This window comes from Melanerpes formicivorus, unplaced genomic scaffold, assembly GCF_026170545.1.
Source record: "Melanerpes formicivorus ecotype bairdi unplaced genomic scaffold, bMelFor1.0.p_v2 SCAF_111, whole genome shotgun sequence".
Taxonomy (NCBI): Eukaryota; Metazoa; Chordata; class Aves; order Piciformes; family Picidae; genus Melanerpes; species Melanerpes formicivorus.
Genome location: NW_027142463.1, coordinates 1323058 through 1340897, shown reverse-complemented (window position 1 = coordinate 1340897; position 17840 = coordinate 1323058). Strand labels below are relative to the sequence as shown.

The 17840-nt window shown below is 59.4% G+C and overlaps 1 long non-coding RNA gene across 1 annotated transcript; it reads left to right on the top strand.

The window, feature by feature from the left end:
• Positions 1 to 10181: 10181 nt before the first annotated feature.
• LOC137455797 (uncharacterized) lies at positions 10182 to 10975 on the top strand. The gene is made up of 3 exons (XR_010990915.1): positions 10182 to 10288; positions 10469 to 10559; positions 10783 to 10975. It is a non-coding gene; the product is annotated as an uncharacterized lncRNA (long non-coding RNA).
• The last annotated feature ends 6865 nt before the right edge of the window (positions 10976 to 17840 follow it).

Genomic DNA, 17840 nt, shown 5'->3' with positions numbered 1-17840 from the left:
TGTGGGCAGGCATTGTACAGCCCTGTGCCGCTGTGCACTGTGGGCAGGCATTGTACAGCCCTGTGCTGTTGTGCACTATGGGCAGGCATTGTACAGCCCTGTGCCCCTGTGCACTATGGGCAGGCATTGTACAGCCCTGTGCCCCTGTGCACTGTGGGCAGGCATTGTACAGCCCTGTGCCGCTGTGCACTGTGGGCAGGCATTGTACAGCCCTGTGCCCCTGTGCACTGTGGGCAGGCATTGTACAGCCCTGTGCCCCTGTGCACTGTGGGCAGGCATTGTACAGCCCTGTGCTGTTGTGCACTGTGGGCAGGCATTGTACAGCCCTGTGCTGCTGTGCACTATGGGCAGGCATTGTACAGCCCTGTGCCGCTGTGCACTGTGGGCAGGCATTGTACAGCCCTGTGCCCCTGTGCACTGTGGGCAGGCATTGTACAGCCCTGTGCTGCTGTGCACTATGGGCAGGCATTGTACAGCCCTGTGCTGTTGTGCACTATGGGCAGGCATTGTACAGCCCTGTGCTGTTGTGCACTATGGGCAGGCATTGTACAGCCCTGTGCCCCTGTGCACTATGGGCAGGCATTGTACAGCCCTGTGCCCCTGTGCACTATGGGCAGGCATTGTACAGCCCTGTGCTGCTGTGCACTATGGGCAGGCATTGTACAGCCCTGTGCCCCTGTGCACTATGGGCAGGCATTGTACAGCCCTGTGCCCCTGTGCACTATGGGCAGGCATTGTACAGCCCTGTGCTGTTGTGCACTATGGGCAGGCATTGTACAGCCCTGTGCCCCTGTGCACTATGGGCAGGCATTGTACAGCCCTGTGCCCCTGTGCACTATGGGCAGGCATTGTACAGCCCTGTGCCCCTGTGCACTATGGGCAGGCATTGTACAGCCCTGTGCTGCTGTGCACTATGGGCAGGCATTGTACAGCCCTGTGCCCCTGTGCACTATGGGCAGGCATTGTACAGCCCTGTGCCCCTGTGCACTATGGGCAGGCATTGTACAGCCCTGTGCTGCTGTGCACTATGGGCAGGCATTGTACAGCCCTGTGCTGCTGTGCACTATGGGCAGGCATTGTACAGCCCTGTGCCCCTGTGCACTATGGGCAGGCATTGTACAGCCCTGTGCCCCTGTGCACTATGGGCAGGCATTGTACAGCCCTGTGCTGCTGTGCACTATGGGCAGGCATTGTACAGCCCTGTGCCCCTGTGCACTATGGGCAGGCATTGTACAGCCCTGTGCTGTTGTGCACTATGGGCAGGCATTGTACAGCCCTGTGCTGCTGTGCACTATGGGCAGGCATTGTACAGCCCTGTGCCACTGTGCACTGTGGGCAGGCATTGTACAGCCCTGTGCCCCTGTGCACTATGGGCAGGCATTGTACAGCCCTGTGCCCCTGTGCACTGTGGGCAGGCATTGTACAGCCCTGTGCTGCTGTGCACTATGGGCAGGCATTGTACAGCCCTGTGCTGTTGTGCACTATGGGCAGGCATTGTACAGCCCTGTGCCCCTGTGCACTATGGGCAGGCATTGTACAGCCCTGTGCCACTGTGCACTGTGGGCAGGCATTGTACAGCCCTGTGCCCCTGTGCACTGTGGGCAGGCATTGTACAGCCCTGTGCTGTTGTGCACTATGGGCAGGCATTGTACAGCCCTGTGCCACTGTGCACTGTGGGCAGGCATTGTACAGCCCTGTGCCACTGTGCACTATGGGCAGGCATTGTACAGCCCTGTGCTGCTGTGCACTGTGGGCAGGCATTGTACAGCCCTGTGCTGCTGTGCACTATGGGCAGGCATTGTACAGCCCTGTGCCCCTGTGCACTATGGGCAGGCATTGTACAGCCCTGTGCCCCTGTGCACTATGGGCAGGCATTGTACAGCCCTGTGCTGTTGTGCACTATGGGCAGGCATTGTACAGCCCTGTGCCCCTGTGCACTGTGGGCAGGCATTGTACAGCCCTGTGCTGCTGTGCACTGTGGGCAGGCATTGTACAGCCCTGTGCTGCTGTGCACTATGGGCAGGCATTGTACAGCCCTGTGCCCCTGTGCACTGTGGGCAGGCATTGTACAGCCCTGTGCTGTTGTGCACTATGGGCAGGCATTGTACAGCCCTGTGCCGCTGTGCACTGTGGGCAGGCATTGTACAGCCCTGTGCCCCTGTGCACTGTGGGCAGGCATTGTACAGCCCTGTGCTGCTGTGCACTGTGGGCAGGCATTGTACAGCCCTGTGCCCCTGTGCACTATGGGCAGGCATTGTACAGCCCTGTGCTGCTGTGCACTATGGGCAGGCATTGTACAGCCCTGTGCCCCTGTGCACTATGGGCAGGCATTGTACAGCCCTGTGCCCCTGTGCACTATGGGCAGGCATTGTACAGCCCTGTGCTGTTGTGCACTATGGGCAGGCATTGTACAGCCCTGTGCCGCTGTGCACTATGGGCAGGCATTGTACAGCCCTGTGCTGTTGTGCACTATGGGCAGGCATTGTACAGCCCTGTGCCCCTGTGCACTGTGGGCAGGCATTGTACAGCCCTGTGCCCCTGTGCACTATGGGCAGGCATTGTACAGCCCTGTGCTGTTGTGCACTATGGGCAGGCATTGTACAGCCCTGTGCCCCTGTGCACTGTGGGCAGGCATTGTACAGCCCTGTGCTGCTGTGCACTATGGGCAGGCATTGTACAGCCCTGTGCTGCTGTGCACTATGGGCAGGCATTGTACAGCCCTGTGCTGCTGTGCACTATGGGCAGGCATTGTACAGCCCTGTGCTGTTGTGCACTGTGGGCAGGCATTGTACAGCCCTGTGCTGCTGTGCACTATGGGCAGGCATTGTACAGCCCTGTGCCCCTGTGCACTGTGGGCAGGCATTGTACAGCCCTGTGCTGTTGTGCACTATGGGCAGGCATTGTACAGCCCTGTGCCCCTGTGCACTGTGGGCAGGCATTGTACAGCACTGTGCTGCTGTGCACTATGGGCAGGCATTGTACAGCCCTGTGCCCCTGTGCACTGTGGGCAGGCATTGTACAGCCCTGTGCTGTTGTGCACTATGGGCAGCCATTGTACAGCCCTGTGCCCCTGTGCACTATGGGCAGGCATTGTACAGCCCTGTGCCGCTGTGCACTGTGGGCAGGCATTGTACAGCCCTGTGCCCCTGTGCACTATGGGCAGGCATTGTACAGCCCTGTGCCCCTGTGCACTGTGGGCAGGCATTGTACAGCCCTGTGCCCCTGTGCACTATGGGCAGGCATTGTACAGCCCTGTGCCCCTGTGCACTGTGGGCAGGCATTGTACAGCCCTGTGCTGCTGTGCACTATGGGCAGGCATTGTACAGCCCTGTGCCCCTGTGCACTATGGGCAGGCATTGTACAGCCCTGTGCCCCTGTGCACTATGGGCAGGCATTGTACAGCCCTGTGCCGCTGTGCACTGTGGGCAGGCATTGTGCAGCCCTGTGCCCCTGTGCACTGTGGGCAGGCATTGTACAGCCCTGTGCCCCTGTGCACTATGGGCAGGCATTGTACAGCCCTGTGCCCCTGTGCACTGTGGGCAGGCATTGTACAGCCCTGTGCCCCTGTGCACTATGGGCAGGCATTGTACAGCCCTGTGCCCCTGTGCACTATGGGCAGGCATTGTACAGCCCTGTGCTGCTGTGCACTATGGGCAGGCATTGTACAGCCCTGTGCCCCTGTGCACTGTGGGCAGGCATTGTACAGCCCTGTGCCCCTGTGCACTATGGGCAGGCATTGTACAGCCCTGTGCTGCTGTGCACTGTGGGCAGGCATTGTACAGCCCTGTGCCCCTGTGCACTATGGGCAGGCATTGTACAGCCCTGTGCCCCTGTGCACTATGGGCAGGCATTGTACAGCCCTGTGCCCCTGTGCACTGTGGGCAGGCATTGTACAGCCCTGTGCTGCTGTGCACTATGGGCAGGCATTGTACAGCCCTGTGCCCCTGTGCACTATGGGCAGGCATTGTACAGCCCTGTGCCCCTGTGCACTGTGGGCAGGCATTGTACAGCCCTGTGCTGCTGTGCACTATGGGCAGGCATTGTACAGCCCTGTGCCCCTGTGCACTATGGGCAGGCATTGTACAGCCCTGTGCCCCTGTGCACTGTGGGCAGGCATTGTACGTTGCAGACCTCAGCTTTGCTCTGGACTCCACACAGGCGCTGTGTAACTGCGCATTGCTGTGTGCTCTGTGCAGGGTCTCCTGTGACACTGTGCTAGCAACAGGTGGCAATTTCTCTCCACTACTGGCTGTGCCTGCTGCGTGAAGACTAAGAGGGCAGAAGCAGATGAGAGTGGCAAAGGAACTGGATGCTGGTCACAGCCCAGGCACTGGTGGCAGAGGTGGTGGAGGAGTCACTGCCTGAGCTGCTCTGGGCAGACCTCAGGCACGATGGGCAGAGTCCAGCTGGCACCAGCCAGGCCCCAGCTGGCCCATGACTGGGGTCAGGCTTCTGCAGAAGGATGTGCAAGGGGCTGAGCAGGCAGACAGAGGCTGCCTCCAGGCCCTCTGCAGGCCAGGGGCAGACCAAGAGTAGCACCATGCCCTGGTGCCAGGGCCAGGCCAAGCCAGGCCGGGCTCCTGAGGTGGCACCAGGTCCTGAGGTGGCACGAGACCCTGAGGTGGCACATAGCCTGAGCTGTCCGGCTGAGGAGGAACCTGGCGGGAGCAAGAGAGAGGAGTGAAGTGGCAACAATAAACAACAAGAACAAGAACCCAAGCGTTTGGTTTTGTGTCTGTGGCTGCTGCAGGTCAGGGCAAGAGGGCAGAAGCAGATGACAAGAGCAGGGGACTGAGTGCTGGGGGTGCAGCTGTGCCGGCAGTGCTGGCCCCGAGGTGGCAGCTGGCTCTGAGCCCAGTGCCCAGTGCCCAGAGGGGGAGCATCAGGGAAGGCAGCAGCCAAGGGACTGAGGAGCAGCCAGGGGGCTGCTCAGGGGCAGGCAGGGACAGAGATTGTCCTTGGAAGCAGCAGCAGCAGCAGCAGCAGCAGAGCCCTGAGTGTCCCTGCTCCCATGGAGCCTGCTCCACTGCCACCTGCAGGGCTCTGGCTTGCTGTGGGCACCGGGCTGGGGCCTGCTCCATGGTGTCCCAGGGCCGGGGATGCAGCTCCTGGGTGACATCACAATGGTGGAGGGGTGAAGGGCAAGGGGTGTGTCCCGTGGATGAGGTCACAATGCCCCCCAGGGATGGGTATATAACTGGGCTGCACTCTGCCCCAGCCAGCTTTGGCTCTCAGCCTGGCTTGGTGGCTGTGCGAGAGACGCCGTTGGGGAGCGCGAAGGCAACGCCGACAGGAGAGGACTTCTCTGTGGGACTGGAGCCTGAGCAGCAGGCAGCACTCCCGGGAGAAGGACACAGATCCTGTCCCAGGGTCCTGAGCGCTTGGCAGGCTTGCAGCTGTGCCACAGGCAGCGGTGAGCAGCAGCCCAAGGTCCCTGCTTTGCTTGGGCCGCTCCTGTCCAGCCGCAATGCTTGTGCCACTGGCGGTGACCCTGCTGTGGGCAGCAGTCAACTATGTCCTATGGATGACAGAGGTGGGTGAGCCCCTGCTTGGCACTGTGCCCTGGGCCCTGCTCTCCCCTGGAGGGGCTGGCAGGGTGAGCTCAGGCGGGGAAGAGGGGGCGGCAGAGCCATGGGCATCTGCTGCACTGGGAGGTGCAGGAGGGACCCTGGCAGCAAGTGTGCAGCACCAGAGCTGAGTCTCCATCATCTGCCTGCCATGAGCAGCTTCATCAGCCCCATCCCAGCCCCCCTGCCCCATTCCTGTCCCAGAAGCAGCAGCTCTCATCAGGTCCTGCAGGCAGGAACTTGCTGCAGGGACCCAGGAGACCTTTACAGAATCTTCCTTTCCCTGCAGGAGGCAGAACCGGCCCTGACTGAGGGCACGAGAGACGTCCCTGCAAGTGCCACAGCTTGTGAGGAGGCAGCCCTGGAGGAAGAGCCTCTCTCTCCTGTGCCAGCAGAGGAGGAGGGGGCTGCATCTGCAGAGCTTGGCCCCCAGAGGGATGTGGAGCAGGCAGCAGCCCCAGAGTTGGACATGGCTCAGGCAGCTGCTCCAGAGGAGGTCCTGGAGGTGAAAGCTGCCCCAGGCGTGGCTGTGGAGCAGAGTCCTGTGGCAGCGCTTGGCACGGCCGGCGGCTGTAGCTCAGCTGTAATTGCTATAGCCCAGGCAGTGGTGGCAGAGGCTGTGGAGCAGGCAGTGCTGCAGGCAGGCCTCAGGCATGAAGGGCAGAGGCCAGCTGGCAGCAGCCAGGCCCCGGCTCGCCGCCGCTTCGGGTCAGGCTTCTTCCGCAGGCTGCGCAAGGGGCTGAGCAGGGCACGCAAGGGGCTGAGCAGGGCACGCAAGTGCTTCCTCTGTGCCTGCTGCATCCCCACGGCACAGGAGGCCTAGCACCGTGCCCTGCTGCCAGGGCCAGGCCGGGCCGCAGCCCTGGGGTGGCTTTGGCCCTGAGAATGAGACCTGGCCCTGAGGTGGCACCAGCCCTGAGCCTGCCAGGAGCGTGGCCCAGGCATGCAGCTGCCCTGAGGAGGCCAGAAGGGCTGTGGACACTTCCTGAGCACAGAGCAGGCAGGAGACAGGCAGGAGCCTGGTGCTGCTGACCTGCAGCTGCAGAGTGGCTCTGCCAGCAGAGTGCAGGTACGTCCCCTGGCAGGGTGACACAGAGTCCTCCCTCAGGAGGACCAAGTTGGCAAGAGCAGGAAGAAAAGAGAAGGCTGTGAAGTGACAACAAAAGGTGACAATTTCTCTGCAGAACCAGGCTGTGCCGGCTGCAACTCAGGAGAAGAGGGCAGAAGATGGCTGCAGCAGCAGAGGGGCTGAGTGCAGGTGATGCAGCAATGCTTGTGGCACCGGCGGTGACCCTGCTGTGGGCAGCAGTCAGCTATGCCCTATGGATGACAGAGGTGGGTGAGCCCCTGCTTGGCACTGTGCCCTGGGCCCTGCTGTCCCCTGGAGGGGCTGGCAGGGTGAGCTCAGGCTGGGAAGAGGGGGCACAGCCAGGGGCATCTGCCGCACCGGGAGGTGCAGGAGGTGCAAGGCCCCCAGGCCTGGAACCTAAGAGCTCTCTGTGGCTTCTCTTGCAGAGTGCTGCAGCTGCTAGGCCCTTGGAGCTGAAGGACAGCCAGGAGCTGGACAGCTGATGCTGGGCAGGTGTGCCCCCGCCATGCTGGGCAGGTGAGTGCCAGTGCCAAGGAGAGGGCACTTGGGACACACGGGATGGGGCAGAGGGAGACTCCCCATCCTCTGCCTGCTGTGAGGGGCTTCATCATCCCCATCCCCATCCCCATCCCCATCCCCATCCCCATCCCCATCCCCATCCTCCCTGCCCCATTCCTGTCCCAGAAGCAGCAGCTATCATCAGGTCCTGCAGGCAGGAACTTGCTGAAGGGACCCAGGGGACCTTTACAGAATCTTCCTTTCCCTGCAGGAGGCAGAACTGGCCCTGACTGAGGGCACGAGAGACGTCCCTGCAAGTGCCACAGCCCCTGAGCTGGCACCAGGCCCTGAGGTGGCAGCAGCTGGGGTGGTGGCACAGAGCCTGAGCTGTCCAGCTGAGGAGGAACTTGGCAGGAGCAAGAGAGAGGAGTGAAGTGGCAACAGTAAATAAGAACAAGAACCCAACCGTTTGGTTTTGTGCGGACGACGGAGACGGGCATCAATACGGCTGATCAATAGGATCTGCTATTGTTCCTTTATTGCTTCGGCGATCTTCCGTTGTAAGGCAAGCAGAGCACAGAGCAGACAGAGCTGACAGCTGGTAAGAAGTGCACAGGGGAAGTGTGTACTAAGAAAGACTTTACAGCTTCTGTAAGCTCGGGGGGCATTGCTGGCAGGGCTTCATTGGCCCCTCAGGAGTGAGCACTCACTGTGCTGCTGTGGATTGCTGGCTAACAGGCAGGAGGGTTGATGCAGGTCTGCGTCCTGTTACTGCAAGAGAGCTCTCTGTGGCTACCAGTGCCCTGCCTTGGTTACACACTGCGGGCACAGCACTGCTCTGCTGTACTGCCAGCCACTTCCGCACTCATGCTGGGCACGGCCTGCCACCGTGCCAGGCTCTAGGCCTACACTGCCAGATTGTCACACTGCTTGTTACAATCATTACCTCAGTTCTGTGTCTGTGGCTGCTGCAGGTCAGGGCAAGAGGGCAGAAGCAGATGACAGCAGCAGGGGACTGAGTGCTGGGGGTGCAGCTGTGCCGGCAGTGCTGGCCCCGAGGTGGCAGCTGGCTCTGAGCCCAGTGCCCAGTGCCCAGAGGGGGAGCATCAGGGAAGGCAGCAGCCAAGGGACTGAGGAGCAGCCAGGGGGCTGCTCAGGGGCAGGCAGGGACAGAGATTGTCCTTGGAAGCAGCAGCAGCAGCAGCAGCAGCAGAGCCCTGAGTGTCCCTGCTCCCATGGAGCCTGCTCCACTGCCACCTGCAGGGCTCTGGCTTGCTGTGGGCACCGGGCTGGGGCCTGCTCCATGGTGTCCCAGGGCCGGGGATGCAGCTCCTGGGTGACATCACAATGGTGGAGGGGTGAAGGGCAAGGGGTGTGTCCCGTGGATGAGGTCACAATGCCCCCCAGGGATGGGTATATAACTGGGCTGCACTCTGCCCCAGCCAGCTTTGGCTCTCAGCCTGGCTTGGTGGCTGTGCGAGAGACGCCGTTGGGGAGCGCGAAGGCAACGCCGACAGGAGAGGACTTCTCTGTGGGACTGGAGCCTGAGCAGCAGGCAGCACTCCCGGGAGAAGGACACAGATCCTGTCCCAGGGTCCTGAGCGCTTGGCAGGCTTGCAGCTGTGCCACAGGCAGCGGTGAGCAGCAGCCCAAGGTCCCTGCTTTGCTTGGGCCGCTCCTGTCCAGCCGCAATGCTTGTGCCACTGGCGGTGACCCTGCTGTGGGCAGCAGTCAACTATGTCCTATGGATGACAGAGGTGGGTGAGCCCCTGCTTGGCACTGTGCCCTGGGCCCTGCTCTCCCCTGGAGGGGCTGGCAGGGTGAGCTCAGGCGGGGAAGAGGGGGCGGCAGAGCCATGGGCATCTGCTGCACTGGGAGGTGCAGGAGGGACCCTGGCAGCAAGTGTGCAGCACCAGAGCTGAGTCTCCATCATCTGCCTGCCATGAGCAGCTTCATCAGCCCCATCCCCAGCCCCAGCCCCCCTGCCCCATTCCTGTCCCAGAAGCAGCAGCTCTCATCAGGTCCTGCAGGCAGGAACTTGCTGCAGGGACCCAGGAGACCTTTACAGAATCTTCCTTTCCCTGCAGGAGGCAGAACCGGCCCTGACTGAGGGCACGAGAGACGTCCCTGCAAGTGCCACAGCTTGTGAGGAGGCAGCCCTGGAGGAAGAGGCTCTCTCTCCTGTGCCAGCAGAGGAGGAGGGGGCTGCATCTGCAGAGCTGGGCCCCCAGAGGGATGTGGAGCAGGCAGCAGCCCCAGAGTTGGACATGGCTCAGGCAGCTGCTCCAGAGGAGGTCCTGGAGGTGAAAGCTGCCCCAGGCGTGGCTGTGGAGCAGAGTCCTGTGGCAGCGCTTGGCACGGCCGGCGGCTGTAGCTCAGCTGTAATTGCTATAGCCCAGGCAGTGGTGGCAGAGGCTGTGGAGCAGGCAGTGCTGCAGGCAGGCCTCAGGCATGAAGGGCAGAGGCCAGCTGGCAGCAGCCAGGCCCCGGCTCGCCGCCGCTTCGGGTCAGGCTTCTTCCGCAGGCTGCGCAAGGGGCTGAGCAGGGCACGCAAGGGGCTGAGCAGGGCACGCAAGTGCTTCCTCTGTGCCTGCTGCATCCCCACGGCACAGGAGGCCTAGCACCGTGCCCTGCTGCCAGGGCCAGGCCGGGCCGCAGCCCTGGGGTGGCTTTGGCCCTGAGAATGAGACCTGGCCCTGAGGTGGCACCAGCCCTGAGCCTGCCAGGAGCGTGGCCCAGGCATGCAGCTGCCCTGAGGAGGCCAGAAGGGCTGTGGACACTTCCTGAGCACAGAGCAGGCAGGAGACAGGCAGGAGCCTGGTGCTGCTGACCTGCAGCTGCAGAGTGGCTCTGCCAGCAGAGTGCAGGTACGTCCCCTGGCAGGGTGACACAGAGTCCTCCCTCAGGAGGACCAAGTTGGCAAGAGCAGGAAGAAAAGAGAAGGCTGTGAAGTGACAACAAAAGGTGACAATTTCTCTGCAGAACCAGGCTGTGCCGGCTGCAACTCAGGAGAAGAGGGCAGAAGATGGCTGCAGCAGCAGAGGGGCTGAGTGCAGGTGATGCAGCAATGCTTGTGGCACCGGCGGTGACCCTGCTGTGGGCAGCAGTCAGCTATGCCCTATGGATGACAGAGGTGGGTGAGCCCCTGCTTGGCACTGTGCCCTGGGCCCTGCTGTCCCCTGGAGGGGCTGGCAGGGTGAGCTCAGGCTGGGAAGAGGGGGCACAGCCAGGGGCATCTGCCGCACCGGGAGGTGCAGGAGGTGCAAGGCCCCCAGGCCTGGAACCTAAGAGCTCTCTGTGGCTTCTCTTGCAGAGTGCTGCAGCTGCTAGGCCCTTGGAGCTGAAGGACAGCCAGGAGCTGGACAGCTGATGCTGGGCAGGTGTGCCCCCGCCATGCTGGGCAGGTGAGTGCCAGTGCCAAGGAGAGGGCACTTGGGACACACGGGATGGGGCAGAGGGAGACTCCCCATCCTCTGCCTGCTGTGAGGGGCTTCATCATCCCCATCCCCATCCCCATCCTCCCTGCCCCATGCCTGTCCCAGAAGCAGCAGCTCTCATCAGGTCCTGCAGGCAGGAACTTGCTGCAGGGACCCAGGAGACCTTTACAGAATCTTCCTTTCCCTGCAGGAGGCAGAACTGGCCCTGACTGAGGGCACGAGAGACGTCCCTGCAAGTGCCACAGCTTGTGAGGGGGCAGCCCTGGAGGAAGAGCCTCTCTCTGCTGTGCCAGCAGAGGAGAAGGGGGCTGCATCTGCAGAGCTTGGCCCCCAGAGGGATGTGGAGCAGGCAGCAGCTCCAGAGATGGACATGGAGCAGGCACCTGCCCCAGAGATGGACATGGAGCAGACAGTTGCCCCAGAGATGGACACGGAGCAGCCAACTGCCCCAGAGATGGACATGGAGCAGACAGTTGCCCCAGAGATGGACATGGAGCAGACAGTTGCCCCAGAGATGGACATGGAGCAGACAACTGCCCCCAGAGATGGACATGGAGCAGCCAACTGCCCCAGAGATGGACATGGAGCAGCCAACTGCCCCAGTGATGGACATGGAGCAGCCAACTGCCCCAGAGATGGACATGGAGCAGCCAACTGCCCCAGAGATGGACATGGAGCAGACACTTGCCCCCAGAGATGGACATGGAGCAGACAACTGCCCCAGTGATGGACATGGAGCAGACACTTGCCCCAGAGATGGACAAGGAGCAGAGAACTGTCCCAGAGATGGACATGGAGCAGACAACTGTCCCAGAGATGGACATGGAGCAGAGAACTGTCCCAGAGATGGACATGGAGCAGACACTTGCCCCAGAGATGGACATGGAGCAGAGAACTGCCCCCAGAGATGGACATGGAGCAGAGAACTGCCCCCAGAGATGGACATGGAGCAGACAACTGCCCCAGTGATGGACATGGAGCAGACAATTGCCCCCAGAGATGGACATGGAGCAATCAACTGCCCCAGAGATGGACATGGAGCAGACAACTGCCCCAGTGATGGACATGGAGCAGACAACTGCCCCAGAGATGGACATGGAGCAGAGAGCTGCCCCAGAGATGGACATGGAGCAGAGAGCTGCCCCACCCATGGACAAGAAGCAGACAGCCATCCTCTGTGCCCCATTCCTCTCCCAGAAGCAGCTCTCATCAGGTCCTGCAGGCAGGAGCTTGCTGGAGGGATCCAGGGGCCCTTTCCTGGCAGGAGGCAGAAGTGGCATTGACTGACAAGGACAACAGGAGAGACCTCCCTGCAAGTGCCACAGGTTGTGAGGGGGCAGCCCTGCAGGAAGAGCCTCTCTCTCCTGTGCCAGCAGAGGAGGAGGGGGCTGCATCTGCAGAGCTTGGCCCCCAGAGGGATGTGGAGCAGGCAGCAGCCCCAGAGTTGGGCATGGCTCAGGCAGCTGCTCCAGAGGAGGTCCTGGAGGTGAAAGCTGCCCCAGGCGTGGCTGTGGAGCAGAGTCCTGTGGCAGCGCTTGGCACGGCCAGCGGCTGTAGCTCAGCTCTCATTGCTATAGCCCAGGCAGTGGTGGCAGAGGCTGTGGAGCAGGCAGTGCTGCAGGCAGGCCTCAGGCATGAAGGGCAGAGGCCAGCTGGCAGCAGCCAGGCCCCGGCTCGCCGCCGCTTCGGGTCAGGCTTCTTCCGCAGGCTGCGCAAGGGGCTGAGCAGGGCGCGCAAGGGGCTGAGCAGGGCACGCAAGTGCTTCCTCTGTGCCTGCTGCATCCCCACGGCACAGGAGGCCTAGCACCGTGCCCTGCTGCCAGGGCCAGGCCCAGCGGTGGACATGGAACTGACAGCTGCGTGGCTCTGCCTCGGGAGTGGGCAGGCACCTGGGATGGTCACAGCCAAGCAGAGCTGCCCAGAGGAGCAAAACAGAGCTTGGAACAAAAAACCAAAGAATGTGAACGAACAACAATAAAGAACACCAACAAGCACCCAGTGGTTTGGGTCTGTGTCTGTGCCTGCTGCACTGCAGGGCAAGAGGAGGGGGACTGGGTGCTGGGGGTGCAGCTGTGTCCTCCTCTCATAGGCCTTAATCCACCATTTGCAAGTTCTTTCCCCTGAGCAGCTGCCTTCACGTAGCTGGCAGTGCACTTGGTGCCGCCTAGGAAGTGCTTGGGAAAGTCCTTCAGAGGGCAAGAGGCAGCAAAGGAAAAAGGAAGCATAACAACCTGGGAAGAAATGCTTGTGGGAATAGAAAAAAGGTCTGTAGTGCCATGCTTTGAGTTGAGTTTTGTTCAAACAGAGCAGGCTAAGTTCACATCTTCTGAACCAGCACAGGTCAGCAGGTGGGAAGTAGTCTATTCTATATATATGCTTCATGGACAGCTGGAGCAGTTGGCATTGCATTAATCTGTGGATAAAAGTGGCCATTGCCATACAGAGGTGGGTCTAGTGCATGATGGGTCTTTTCCAGCTGGAGCAGTTCAGAACTTGTTGTGGAAGGATCCTACTTTTCCAGAGGGTGTGGGGGGTTGCAGAGCCCAGATGGTCGTAGAGGAGCAGTGACAGCCTAACAAATCTGACATCCTGGCTGAGTCTGTTACAGAGCACCCAACCAGCATGAGGAGGCTGATGAGTTGTTCTACAAGCAGCTGGAGGCCATCTCAAGATCATCAGATCTTGTCCTTGTTGGTGACTTCAACCTCCCAGATACCTGCTGGGCACTTCATTCAGCAGGGAGGAGGCAGCCCAGAAGGTTCCTGGAGCGAATGGAGGACTGCTTCCTGACACAGCTGTTAAGCAAGCCTACCAGGGGCCAGGCTCTGCCTGACCTGCTGCTCTCCAGTAGGGAAGGGCTGGTGGGAGAGGTGATGGTGGGAGGCTGCCCAGGGTGCAGTGACCACGAGATAGTGAAGGTTTCAATATGCAGGGAGCTAGGGAGGAGCACCAACAGAACCTTCACCTTGGGCTGCAGGAGGGCAAACTGCAGCCTAAGAAACTTGTCTGCAAAGTCCCCTGGGTGCCAGCCCTCATGAGCCAAGGGGTCCAGGAGGGTTGGAGCTACTTCAACCAGGAGCTCTTGAAGGCACAGGAACTGGCGGTTCCCACGAGCCGGAAGGCGAGCCGGCGGGGAAGGCGACCGGCCTGGAGGAGCAAGCAGCTCCTGGAGGAGGTAAGGGGGAAGAAGAGGCTGTGTCACCTTTGGAAGGAGGGGAAGGCTTCTCCAGGTATGTTCAAGGAAGCTGTTAGATTATGTAGGAATAAAATTAGGGAGGCAAAGGCCCAGCTGGAACTGAAGCTGAACACCTCTGAGAGAGACAATAAACAGCAGGGGTACAAAGACATTAGCAATGAGAAGGGCAGGAAGAACCTGCACTGCTTATGGGACCTGGAGGGGAACACTGTGACTGAAGAGGAGGAGAAGGCTGAGGTCCTGAACACCTTCTGTGCCTCAATGTTTAACAGCAGGGCAGGAGGAGTTCAGGAGGAGTGGCCTCCGGAGCTGGGCGATGGGTCGGGGAGCAGTGTAGTGCCCCAGAAATCCATGAGGAATTAGTTGGGGACCTGCTGAGCCACTTGGACACTCACAAGTCCATGGGGCCGGATGGGATCCATCCTAGGGTGCTGAGAGAGCTGGCAGATGAGCTGCCAAGCTGCTCTCCATCATTTTCCTCCAGTCCTGGCTCACAGGTGAGGTCCCAGGTGACTGGAACTGGCCAAGGTGGTCCCCATCCACAAGAAAGATCGGATGGAGGAACCTGGAAGCTCCAGGCCTGGCAGCCTGAGCTCAGTGCCAGGGAAAGTGATGGAGCAGATTATCCTGGGGGCAATAACTGCACCTGAAGGATGGCCAAGGGCTCAGGTCCAGCCAGCATGGATTTAGGAAGGGCAGATCCTGCCTCTCCAACCTGATCTCCTTCCATGATCAGGTGACTGCCTGGTGGACGTGGGGCAGGCTGTGGATGTGGTCTGCCTGGACTGCAGCAAGACCTCTGAGCTGGGTTAGGAACTGGCTGGAGGCTGAGCCCAGAGAGTGGTGGTGAATGGTGCCACAGCCAGCTGGCAGCCAGGCACCAGTGGTGTGCCCCAGGGAGCAGTGCTGGGCCCCAGCCTGCTCAATATCTTCATTGATGATCTGGAGGAGGGGATGGAGTCCATCAGCAGCAAATGTGCAGATGACAGCAAGCTGCGAGCAGATGTTGGTCAGTTAGAGGGTAGGAGAGCTCTGCAGAGGGACCTTGACCGACTGGACAGATGGGCAGAGGCCAACAGGATGGCATTCAACAAGTCCAAGTGCCAGGGGCTGCACTTTGGCCACAGCAACCTCATGCAGAGCTACAGGCTGGGGTCAGAGTGGCTGAGAGCTGCCAAACAGAGAGGGACCTGGGGGTGCTGGTTGACAGCTGCCTGAACATGAGCCAGCAGTGTGCCCAGGTGGCCAAGAAGGCCAATGGCATCCTGGCCTGGATCAGGAATAGTGTGGCCAGCAGGAGCAGGGAGGTCATTGTGCCCCTGGACTCTGCTTTGGTTAGGCCACACCTTGAGTCCTGTGGGAAGAACTTTCTCCTCCCTTCCAGCCTAAACCTCCCCTGGCACAACTCGAGACTGTGTCCTCTTGTTCTAGTGCTGGTTACCTGGGAGAAGAGCCCAACCCCCACCTGGCTCCAACCTCCCTGCAGGGAGTTGCAGAGAGCAAGAAGGTCTCCCCTGAGCCTCCTCTTCTGCAGGCTAAGCAACCCCAGCTCCCTCAGCCTCTCCTCACAGGGCTGTGCTCCAGACCCCTCCCCAGCCTTGTTGCCCTTCTCTGGACACCTTCAAGTCTCTCAGTGTCCTTCTCACCATGGGGGGCCCAGAGCTGGACACAGTTTTATTTTGGTATCTGTATTGTGCACTCCTGCTCCCACGCGGCAGGCATGCTGCATCGTTTGGTCTCTCCGAATCACCAACCTGTTGTAACCTTCTATTCCAGCTTTGTAAACGTTCCTCCTGCACACAGAGAGCTGCTTCTTCCTTCTTCATTTCCTCTGCCCTGCGTGTCGATGCGCTGCAGCACATTCCTCCCAGAACGAGACAGCTCTCAAAGGGATCACTAGATGGCTACACTATCACACGGGATTTGGCAGCTCTCCTGTTCCAGACCTTCCTTTCTCACCACCTCTGGTTTGTATCAGTATCTTTGGTTTGAACTGCACTCCAGCCTCAAAATGCAATTTCCATACCTTCAGTTTTCTTTTCAGCACGTTGCAATAGAGTTCCACAGCATTTGAACTGATTGTGCACAGGAGCCACTGGGGCTTCGATGCCATCTAACTGCTGAGCTATCTGGTGTTGTCCCTGTGTGCTCCATGGGTTTGATGCGATGGAAGAAGGTCTTTCTGGAGGCCTCTGGAGGCCTCTTTCTGGAGTCTCTGTAGAAAACCTTTGGAGTCTGTTTGGCACGGGCTGCTGTGTGTATAGACTCAGGTCTGGCTGAGCAGCTCTGAAAGCCATGAGACTGGGGACAGGTGGTGGTCTGTGATTCCTGCCAGTAAACACTGCTGTCTTACAGGGAATGAGAGTGATTTCTGAAGGAGAAGGGAGAAAAATATAGCTGCCTATTGGCCTATTCTAAGCTAAACAAGGGAGGAGGAAGCTCCCTGAGTCCCGTGTCCAGTTCTGGGCCCCTCAGGTTAGGAAGGACATTGTGACTCTTGAAGGTGTCCAGAGAAGGGCAACAAGGCTGGGGAGGGGTCTGGAGCACAGCCCTGTGAGGAGAGGCTGAGGGAGCTGGGGTTGCTTAGCCTGGAGAAGAGGAGGCTCAGGGGAGACCTTCTTGCTCTCTGCAACTCCCTGCAGGGAGGTTGGAGCCAGGTGGGGGTTGGGCTCTGCTCCCAGGCAGCCAGCAGCAGAACAAGAGGACACAGTCTCAAGCTGTGCCAGGGGAGGTTTAGGCTGGAGGTGAGGAGAAAGCTCTTCCCAGAAAGAGGAATTGGCCATTGGGATGTGCTGCCCAGGGAGGTGGTGGAGTCACCGTCCCTGGAGGAGTTCAAGAGGGGATTGGATGTGGCACTTGGTGCCATGGTCTAGTCATGAGGTCTGTGGTGCCAGGTTGGACTCGATCATCTTTGAGGTCTCTTCCAGCCTTAGTGATACTGTGAGCCTGTGTTGCATAGCCCAGAGATCTTTACACCATCCCCCCCCGGGCAGTAGTGGTCTTCTCAGGCAAACCCCCGAGATGTGCTTTCACCACACCGCCTGGAGAGCTGTTGTCTCGGGGGAAGCAAAGGTGATTTCCTCATTTGCTGGACATCCTAGGCTTTTCACCATGCTGTTCCCCAAGCAGCTACCCTCTGGTGAGCAGATGTGATGTTGTCTTTGTTGATTTACAGGTACAAGAGAGAAGATTTAATCTCTCACAGCTTCCTGCCTATATTTTTCCCCCTCACTGGTCAGGGATCTTCTTTTAGGCTGTCAGGATTTTTGCACAGGGATTGCTATTGAGTTTTCACACAGCTTAGAATGTTTTGGGCTTGAGTGGCAGAGGGTTAAGGGTTAAAGCATAAGCCAGTCACTGCAGACAGAGGGCTAGAAGGAAGAGTCATATGGGCACCCTTTTCCAGAGTAAGTGGTGGGGGAGCACAAACAGAAAGGCTGAAGCTGCAAAAAAGCAAGCACAGCCCTTGTTTAGAAAGAGACCCAGGCAAGCACCCAGATGAAACCCATCACAGCCACCACTCCCACTGCCTGAACAAAGCCTGAGCATTTGGTCAGGCTCTGGAAAGCGTTGCTGCCACAGGCTGGTAGCTCTGCTGCATTCTGTATCTAACTCCAATTACAGTCTTACCTGCCGTTAAGCCCAAGGTAGGACTGCGTGTCTGCTAGATAAAACTCAACAGCTAGAAAGAGAGGCTGGTACTGATAGGGTGACATGTAAAGTATACTCCTTAAATGGCTTGTTTGCAAAGAGCAAACAATACTCTGTGAGATGAAGAACTCCAGCTGCTCTAGCAATGTAGCTATAGCAACCTCCACACTATTACATTGCTAATCTGCAGGTGTTGAAGAGTCATAGATGGATGCTGTTAAGTAATTCAGCTCCAAATAGACACTGTGATCTGCATAACAGCTTGCATTTATATCTCAAACATGGATCATTTCCAGTTCTGCACCAAAATTCCTGTCCTGTATTTAATGGCAGTCTTAAAGCTTGTGCATGCTGGGTTAGAGGAACCACAGAATCAATGAGGTTGGAAAAGACCTCAAAGA